The following is a 10,657-nucleotide window of genomic DNA, read 5'->3' as shown; positions in this document are numbered from 1 at the left end:
ATTGCAGACAGACAGAGACGGACAATTGAGTCAAGCGCGGTAGTAAGTAGTGCGTGAATCGTTCGTTGTGAATTATAGCGTGTGTTTAAGTTAAATTGATTGTGGAAATTAAGTGTATTGCAAAGTTGTATTGAGAAAGAATAAACTAGTTTTTCTTAAGTAAGGACTTGTATCGCTTAAGTTTTTCGGAAGCTACTTTTACGGGAAATTAGCAAATGACCAGAGACGTAACAGTACTATACTAACCTACAAATAAACGTATTTTTACAATTTCATGGGTAATCGATTGAGTAACTGAATATACCCGATATCTAACATCGACCCAAATACTTCAGTGATTGACTGGTACTCTATCAAAGGAAAACTGACACAGTGCTTCATTGATTCTTGTATTCATGTTGTAGTCTTGTTTTCAGACGCTACGTAAAATCTCTCAATCAGTACTATTCACGAACATTCTAAGTATTCTAGGACTACTTTTTTAAAGTTACTTAATCTTAACGTCATAAATCTCTCAATCAGTACTATTCACGAACATTCTAAGTATTCTAGGACTAGTTTTTTAAAGTTACTTAATCTTAACGTCATACGCCCTCTAAATTAAAACATTGAAAACATAGCTTAAATCAACATCAACCAAATTTGGTTGCTTCAGTTTACAGACAAACTGACAATCAATCAAAGATACCGAAACTCTTAGAACAAATCAGTTACCTTGTCACTTATGCAACAACATTACATTAAATCAGATTTAAAATATTTGACTGTTTTTATGTCTTTCTTATTTATGAAAGACTGTGTTTAAGTATGTTTTTTTATATTGTGATAGCTTTATACTTGATGCATATTTATCTTATGCACATTTTATTAAATTGAGTAGCTTTTTCGTGCCGATCTGTTTGTATAAGTGTTTTATATTACATATGTCAGAAAATGTCGAATGATATGATGATTAAAAATGTTTTCATTGTCCTTGGACTAACATCGGAAACCCCGTGTTTACCTAAAGATTAGTATAACGCCTTCAAGGGCACGCCATGTTGTCCTGGGAATTGTTTGATGTTAGTATCTTATGTCGTTCAGTCTATCTTTTACTTTATAGCGAAAGAAATAATTTTGTGCTCCATTGGTTTCCTACGGTAATATGCATTTTAATATATGATATTAATAACTTGTAGCTTTTTGTAGCATATAATAAACTAAAATGTAAACAAATTAGGTAATCAACATTTTATATCACTTACATTTGACCTTTTAACCATTTTATTAATTCAAATTTACATATCAAAAAGAAATGTTGCTCTAGGGTTATCAAATATACATTGCACTGAGACTGAGAGCAACTTTCGTTCATCCATCGGCTCTACGAGTACTGAGTACGTTAGCCGAAGTTAAGCCTAATGTTAAAATGTATACTTAATTAAGCGGAAACTTATTTTGGATCTTGATTGAACATAAATGTCGGTGCTTTCGTTGAATGTAGGCTTTTAGCCTCTAGGCTACAGTAACACATATAAAAAGTCTTTCTGAATTAGCACAGTGATGGCGCTAGTGCACTTCCTTACTTACTAAGACTGGAGTAGGGTCCTAATCCTGGAAGGGGAAATTTTTGAGGATCCTGGAAACTAAATGGAACTTGACATATACATTTGTTCTAATATTAAAATTAACGGCATATTATTGACATGTGTACTGTAATCTAAAATTTGGGATCTGGATCTGCTCAGTTTGTATTATTATTATTTTCTTGATATTCTTGAGCTAAAATATTTATGGTGAGGGTACCCAACTGATAAAACAATGCATTTTAATTTTTTAATAATTATTAGTATAAAAGTAAGAACAGAAATGCATGTACTCATTTCAAGGTTAATTTTAAATTTTGGTTTAAGTAGCTAGTTTGCTGTGATTGGAAGTTAGTACTGAATAACATCAAAAAGTGAATGAGTACAGAGTGGGTGTGCATCAAAATTTGATGGTAATAAAATTTAAACTTTGATTATATGTTAGATCGTTTATTAAATAGAGCTATATCAAATATTGAAATAATGAATACAACTTTTTTATTTTCCATTCCATAATTCATAAATATAATATTTCTCACATGAATACGTACATGTCACAAGTTCACTGTTTAAAAGATAGCTTCTATTTGGCTCCTGTTTTTGAAAATTGCTAAAGAATTTTGAGGTTGGTGATTTGTCTTTTAGGCTTCAACTTTCTGAGACAAAGCAGTACCTGTTAGAGTAAGCTATGTACTTAGAATGAAACTCTTAATCAACCAAGCCATTAGTATAGCTAATTAAATATACTTTCTGTACTTTGTTATTAATAAAGATTAAAATGCATTGTTTCATCAGTTGGATACCTTTGCTCCTAATGATACTTTCTGCTGCTGTCCCAATAATATCTTACAAAATTCGACCAACTTTGGATATTTAAGGTAGTCCTAAGCACATATTTTAAGTTAACAATGCAAAACAGTCTTTATAATTAAAGTATATAAAACAAAATATGAAGTAATGATATTTGATGTACTAACTAGTGTAACTAATACTTTCAATGAAAGTAACAATAAGTAAAAAATAAAGTGTACCATACTTAGAGAACAGACATTAACTGTTGGCTTAAAATATTTGCATAAAAGTTAATTTCTTTAGAAATTTAACTTTGATCTCTACTTCTACTTGGCATCTTCAGACCAGAGATAGTCATTTAGTCACTCCAGAGGCAAGTCACAGCTATGGCAACTTAAGATGCAGGTTACTGTTCAAACCATAACCCTGCTCAATAGTGCATATTTTTCTTTCAGAAAGCTTTAAATAAGCTTTTTTTTTTTTTTAAAGAAAGAAGATATTTGGATTCACGAGGAATTGGTAGAAACGTTTAACAGTAAGTAGGAAATTTGTTTATTGATGGAAAAATGATTATGAATGAAAATATTCTACTTGTCAACAAGTTTAATCATTAAGAAGTTTGAATGTAACAGTAAATATGACAGCAAGCATCTATTTGACTTAGTTTGAAAACCATTATGGCTTCACAATATAAAGAAAAGACAATTTCACATTATTTTGGCCCAATCTAAAATTGGAGCTTGTGATGTTGGAATAATTGAAAATAGTAACATTCAGAAATAGTAAATGATAGGCTCTTTGGTTGTTTAGTACAACTCATACAAGCATGCACACACACACACACACACACACACACAAAGTGTATTTTTGCTTCCTAACTTTTTCAACCACTTCATTATTCTACCATGGTATTGTCCTATTTTTCAGTCACATTGTTGTTTTTTAAAGTAATTTTTGAATTACCCTTGATTTCATATGGTAGATTTCTTCTGAGGGTTGCCATTTGCACATTTTTTGAAAAATGTTTTTGCTACATTTCCTACTTTGCAAGTGACTTTTTTTGTCAACTAAGTACCACCACACAGTTGCAGTTATGTTTGTTTTTTAAATAAATAAAAACATTTTACTTTCATGATAAGGATAGTAATGTTTTTATTGAAAACATGTCTGATTGCAATTACAAATAAGTAGTCACACAATTTATTTTTGTATACTGTTTTAATTGTATAAACATAAAAATGATGTTCAGTAAAGATTTATGTTATCACAACTCATTAAACAGTAGTCTTCTGATTTGATTATTTTATTTGGTGAACATAAAAGTTTAGAAACGTATATAATATATGCATTAAAAAGTAAAAACACCATAATTTCAAATGAACCAAACAATTTAGATACCGTTATTAAGTCTAAAGCAATTACCAGAGCAGTCACTCAATAAAACCATAATATATGCATTAAGAAGTAAAAACCATAATTTTAAACAACCAAACATCAAGATACCATTATTAGGTTTAAAGCAATTACCAGAGCAGTCACTCAATAAAACCATAATATATGCATTAAAAAGTGAAAACACCATAATTTTAAACAAAGAATCAAACATCAAGATACCTTAAAAATTTCGATACATACTGTAACTATTGAGTATAAAAAATAAATAAATAAAACTGTCCTCACTTGGGATGATTCCTACCTTGACAAAATTTGTGTGTGTCTTTTCCCTGCCATTCTCACCATTAAGTATGAAAAATATAATGCATTGACACTATCAGTCCTCTCAGCAATCTTAACACCTCTATCAGATCCTTTCTTTTTCAAATGTAAATATTTTCAGAGATCTTTATCTGCCCTTTTATGAGAACCTTTTCTTCCCAGGTGTCATCCTAGTAACCCTGAACCCTTTCCAACAATTCAATGTTCTTCCTATGGTAAGGACCCAAGAATGAACACACTACTTTAAATGTGGCTTAACCAGTGACCTTTACAATGAAACTATAATCTCTTTAGACTTGTATTCAATATTTTTATAAATAAAACCTAAAATCCTTTCTGCCCTACCATTAGTGATAGTAAAGTGCTTTGATGGCTTAAGCAACTGATCAACCAAAACAAAAAGATTCTTTTTTTTTCTGTAACACTCTTAAGGGTATTTCCATCAAATTTATTATTCAAATTGTGATTATTCATGTGCATTACCTTGCATTTACTATAATTAACCATCTCAGCACGGGTAAGTCAAAAATGCATATCTTGACCACTTTATAGAGTTATATTCAAAATTTAATTAAACTATTTTATTGTCAACATATATCAGTAAACTTGTCATCAAAACAAGTTTATAGTTTATTTTAATATTGTACAGTTTTTGTTTCTTAATATTAAAAGGAAATATTTAAATAAATGCTCGATCTTTCTGTATCATGTGACACTTCATTCTAAGCCACACGTTTCTACATTTTTTGTTAATGCTCTGTGGTCTTATAACTTTCCATGGAATTTACCACTTATACTATACGAATCTTCGAGACAGAATATCAAGTTGCAGTGATAAAACTTTTTTGCATTATGGAGATACGACCAATAAAGTGAAGGCCACATGCCACTTCAACCACAGTGCATCCTGCTTTAAAAAATCAACATACATTTTCTTAAACTTTTGCTACTGTATTTTTTGTAAAGAATAGAAAGCAACGATATCACTCAACTAACAACTGAATTGAACATTTTAGCATCATATTTATTGTTTTCCACTGTTCTATCTCTGCGTAACAGATATGGGATTTGTTATAAGCCACTACTATCTCACTTAAAGAGTAAGATAAATTATATTAGTTTTAGAACATTCTGTTTCATAAGCATGGAGATATTTTGTATTCTGAATTGGATATTTGAATTAAAACAATTCCTGAGACCAACTTGTTACTTTGAATTATGACTAAAGTTTGATGTCAACTTGGATTGTACAAGTGCAAGATTTCAGGTGTAAATACTAAATTTCTTGTTTTCTGTATATATTTATTGTTGTAAAAGTAGCTCATAATGAGTAATTTTAAATGAAATGAATAAAATACTCTTGATCAATGATGGTGTGCACTGAGTGTGAACAGGGTTGTGTAGTTCAAGTATGCTAGTAACTGGATCTGATTTTCACACAAGGCTGTCCGGTATAATAAATATCCTGAGAAGGCCAAGGTTCAACTGTGAATATAAAAAGAACCAAAAGAAGAAAATCTATTAACATAGGCTGTAAAAATAAATGATGTGCAATTAGCTGTTACAGTGTGCAGACAGTTAAGAATGGAAAAAAGGGGTAATTTAGATTTATTTTTATATTTTTTTTGTGGTGGTTATAACTGTTGGTTATATGTACAGTATTAGGGTAAAGAAAATAACAAAGAATAAATTTTACAGAAGAAAAAAAAAATATTCATTAACTTTTTCAGCATGAGCTTGGTATCTGGGACTGACCTCGTAACTATTTTGTGCTTGTTATAGTTTTCATGCTATAACTTTTAAATTAGTAAGCGAATGTTAACAAAATTTGGCAGATTATCAGTAAACATTACAATGTCTAAAGTAAACATTAAAATTCTTTCGTAAACACAAAAAAAATCAGAATTTTTAGTGAAGTACTTTTACTAAAACTTTGTCTGAAAGTATATGGAGTCAGAGTATTGACTGCTTCGAGTGCAAGATGATTTTCATATTAAAATTAAAAATACTTTTCATCGGTTGAATATTTTTCTAATTAATTTGAGTAATCCTTGAAATCTCCTAAACAAATATAAAATGTGTTTTTTTTGGAAAAACTATATTTTATCTGCTATTAAGTAATATAACTTACAGGGTCTATTGATTTGACCACCTTGTAACCACCATAAAAAGTAGGAAATTGTTCTACATTATCCTTTTTTCTTTCTGTAATGAATGTAAGTTATAATAAGAAACCACAGTTGTTTATCTTTAAAGTTTATAACAGTATATATCTATTTATATTTAATTTTATTGTTTTATTGCCTTTTGAACCATTTCTAATTAATAATCTTACCTCACAAGTTGTAAGCCACTCAACAAACGTGTAGCTCACTTTACCATATCAAATTACATGATGCACGAGGTGCTCACAAGCACAACTTGTGAAGAATTGTTATGATATTTTTCTTTATCTTACCTAATCTAGTAAGTTTTTAGTTTTTACATTAATTACTTTTATATTAAATAAAGGATACACATGAAAAACAAGAAATATAGTACTTATCTGAATCTTCTTTTTTTTGCTGTCAACTGTCATTGAAATTTAACCCTGCTAATGGTACTAGTACACCAAATAGTATTTTATTTGATATAATATTTTACTGAAGAACATGGTATAATAACACATAAATTATGATATTGTCTGATTTCTTTCTGACATTCTAAATATGCAATAAGAGCCATTAAAAATCTATCAAAGCTTGTCGATGTGTTTCCCATCTGAATGAAGTTAGAACTGGAAGCAAAATAGATAATTCTCTGTTCTGAAAACAATGTAATATAATACATCATTTGATAGATTAAAGCATTGGCTTTCTGTTGGTTATAAGTATCATAGCATAAAATGTTGGGAAAACTATTGGCAGTTTGTGAAAGAGAGGATGTGATAGGTAGGAGTGGCAAGTGTGTCTGATTTTCTAGTTAATGGATCCATAAACAATTAATATTGAAGGCTATAAAATTTATGTTTTGCTTGAGTAGTAATTATATTATAATAAGTAAATTCTGTACTTCTTGGAGGGATGGTAAATTATAGAAAAGGGAAGACCTAGAGAGGAAATGTCACAATTCTTGTACTATCAGCTAACTTTCTGGTACACCACCAGCTTATGAAGTCACATTATGCCCCATGTGTTGTGGCTAGGTGATGCTTTTTCTTAAATGTTTCACAATATGTTGCTGAATCTACCAATACATGACATATTGTGTGACAAAGGTTACAGTAACAGAGTTAGGCTTGTGTAAATTACTAGAGGATCCCTTGCTTTATGTTAGGGATTTGATATACTGTTTTAATCTGTAGCTATATTATATTTTTCATTTTCTTCTGCTCAGAGCTGCTATAAGTTAAAAACTTACTATTTTTTGTTTGGAAAACTAATTAAAATCCATGCACTACAAAATAAAATACTACAATGCTTTTCAGCTTTTCAATTTTTCCAGCTTGTTTGTTTGTGTATTATTCTTGTTGCCTTGGAGATAACAGATTTCACTGGAAAATTATCTGTATTATATTTTTGTCTCATAATCCAAAGAAAAAATTAATGTAACTTAAAAGTAGAAGTTGAAAAGTACCACTAAGTTTTTTATATTGATGACATGATACTTTACCATATGTGGAAGACTTTCAGATTGGAAACTGTGTCAGACAGATAGCTAAGATGCTCTGTTGTATCAATTTTTTTGACTTTTTTGTTTTTTTGTGTAGATTCTTTTATATAGGAAAAGGATTTAACATCTGCTTCATTTTCCCTACCCATATTATAGCTAGGTTTTAAATGTTTTCTTTTTAAGAAAATAGAGAAATATTTCATTTTATTCTATTTGGTATTTTCTTCCATTTGTAGTCTTGATGGCGATAACTTCTACTCATTCTTGAATCCTTGTGTCTGCATGTACATCTTGTTATTGTTGTTATCATATGTTCAATATCACCTGTAAAATATCCCACATTTATTTAGTTGATTTGAATAAACAGTTTTTGAAAATCAGTATATTGTTAAAGTCAAAATTAGCGATATGCCAAGTAGTATGTACTTGATTTTTGATACAGTACATTACCTTCTCTCACATCTATAGCTATTCTCCTTCATTGTTGCCTTCTACATGCAAAATTTTTCTCACATGCCACTAGCCTTGAACTCCCATGTACTCCACAGTCAACTTCGTTCAACTACATGTAGCATGTAAATCATCCTGCGACAACCCTAGACCAATAGGAGTATGACACACCTGATGCATGTGACTCCCTCTGTTCGATTCTACTGGACTATCACTTCTCGTTAGGCAGTGATTGAGCGCACATATTTTTCAATTGTGCTCTTTTGCAAAGTAGTGATATATTTCATTTATTCATTTGCTACAGTTAGTTTTTTCTTTAGTGGTTTGCTGTGGTAGTTACCTTTTTTATTGACTTTTTTCTAATTTTTGATGGTTTAAGATGAATTCCAAAGTTTGTGTTTTACAACTTTTGATATTTCCACTACTTCATGTGCCATTATGGGCCCTTACGGTCCGAGGGTCTCGACTGAGGATTTTTCGGCTATCATTCATTGGGAGACTGATCATTACATGAGCTGTCCTTTTTCCCCCCATCCATAATCAGGTTCCTCCTGCATTGTTTGAACCTGTTCGTGATGAGGAGGATTTTGACAATTTTTTTTCTTTTCCTCCAAACTATGCTGTGCCTTCCCATGCATCTCCTACAAGATCTACTAGGCCTAACTCTGCCTTTCTGGATATGCATGTAGGTGTGTTTCATATTCACCATTTTCATATGATACTCCTTTTTTTTTTTACACGACACCTATCATTAGAGTTCCTTGTTTCCCTTCCCTCACCCTGACATCCAGGTTCATGCTGAGCATTTTGTTTCTCAATTGAGGACTGGTTTTAGCATGCCTCGTCCTCTGTGAACTTCTGAACTTTGTGCTTTGGGTTATCAGCAAGCTGATAGACCGTTTCTCAACTTCCAACTGTTGGAATAACTTTTGTGCGGGGCTGTCTTTAATAATCTTATCCATTTTCCCACCTTTGTCTTATCCTTACAGCTTTTATGCAGTAATTATCCAACATATACCTCCTTTTTGAGGCACTCCATTGATACCCTGAAGGTTTTTTTGGGGATACACTTTCTCTTCTTCTTCCTCCTTGGTGCTATTGTGTTCTTTAGCCCTATATCTTCACATGTAAATTTGTTGCTGGTAAGAATGCTGTCTGTCCAAACATTATTCTACATCACCTTAACTTCATGACTTCTGGATGGCTCTTTTTCTCTATCTGTTTGTTTTTGGAGATTTTACAGAGTCTTTGGAATCAGGTGTGGACTCTGTGAGTCCACATTCGACCCTTAGTCTTTGGTTACTTGTTTTTGTCATTCTGATACCATGATGTATCCCATAACTGTTTATTCTCCTGCAACCTACTGTCCTTTACTTGTTTCTACCACTAGGGGTTCACAAATTTGCCATGTGTCTCGGTCAGGTTTGTTGTCACCAGCAGTTCCAGTGACTTTCAGGTGGTTTCTTGTCTGATGGGGGCACATTTTCTTTTCTCCTGTATCGATTTCCTTCTCATTAACTCCAGCTACCTGTCTGAGTCTATCAAAGGTTGTGCTGAACCTTCTATTCCATAGAGCTATTAAGCCTGTCAGCCAGCCTTCTTGTGGATTTTTACTCCAAGTTTTAGTCCTGTGATCCATTTGTCCTGCCTCAACCAATTTCTGGTACTTCCCAATTTCCCTTGGAGGCCTTTATCACACTCAAGGGTTTTTTTTTACCAGGATTATGGATGCCCAAGGTAGACATCTTGAATGCCTATCTCCATATTAATATTTCCCATCAGTCCAGATGCTATCTTTGGTGTGTCCACTACAGGGTTGTATATCAGTTTTGCTCCTGGTGGTCCTTAGTGGGTGGTCATGGCTTTTGCCCAATTTCTGCATGCTCTAGAGTTGTGTTTACACCACTATATGAAGGACTGGCTCCTGTTAGTTCATTCTGAATCGGAGTCTCTTCTCAACACGTACATCTGCTGTTGACAGTAGCAGCTTGTGTTGGTTGGGTTCTAAGATTGATGATGTTTCCTTTTGCCTACCCATTACCTTATCCACTTGGGTGTATTTTTCCACACCTCCTCATATGGGATCATCTTTCTCCACATCTTCTCTGTTTGATAGTGTTTGCAGTTCTCCATATATTTACTGCTTCCTCGATTTCTGCACAAGCTCTGTTGCGTTTGAAGACTTGGGTTTCTATGGAAGCCCTTATTCTTTTGTGTCTGGTACACGTGTTCTCTTCAGAGCTATCTACATGGCCCATGGAATCTTGCTCTGGATCCCTTGGACTCTCCAGTTACCCTTCCTTCTTCTCTTAACCTGATGATCACTGGCTACTAACTGTCTGAGTAGCTAATGCAAGTCTTGCTATATTTCATTCCAACAATAAAACTAGTTAATGAAATTGTTTGAAACTTCATAAGAACTTTCATAAATGCACGTAGTTTAAGAAACATACAGCCTGTTACTTTTGATAAATTTAGTTTTT

At 32.2% G+C, this 10,657-nt stretch overlaps 1 protein-coding gene across 5 annotated transcripts in view; it reads left to right on the top strand.

Annotated features, from left to right (window-relative positions):
* Positions 1-1,024: 1,024 nt before the first annotated feature.
* Positions 1,025-10,657, top strand: part of LOC106472630 (transcriptional repressor p66-beta-like) — a 43,315-nt gene continuing 33,682 nt past the window's right edge. The window contains exons 1-2 of one of the 5 annotated variants that reach the window (XM_013933281.2): positions 1,025-1,139; positions 2,847-2,892. The gene's annotated coding sequence lies outside the window, so the exon portion shown is untranslated. Of the gene's footprint in view, positions 1,140-1,707; positions 1,727-2,846; positions 2,893-10,657 lie in introns of those variants that run through there. The other 4 variants (XM_013933283.2, XM_022401176.1, XM_013933282.2 and 1 more) reach the window with 4 other exon arrangements.

Source organism: Limulus polyphemus, unplaced genomic scaffold (assembly GCF_000517525.1).
Source record: "Limulus polyphemus unplaced genomic scaffold, Limulus_polyphemus-2.1.2 Scaffold5477, whole genome shotgun sequence".
Taxonomy (NCBI): domain Eukaryota; kingdom Metazoa; phylum Arthropoda; class Merostomata; order Xiphosura; family Limulidae; genus Limulus; species Limulus polyphemus.
This window is presented reverse-complemented; position numbering and strand designations above follow the sequence as displayed.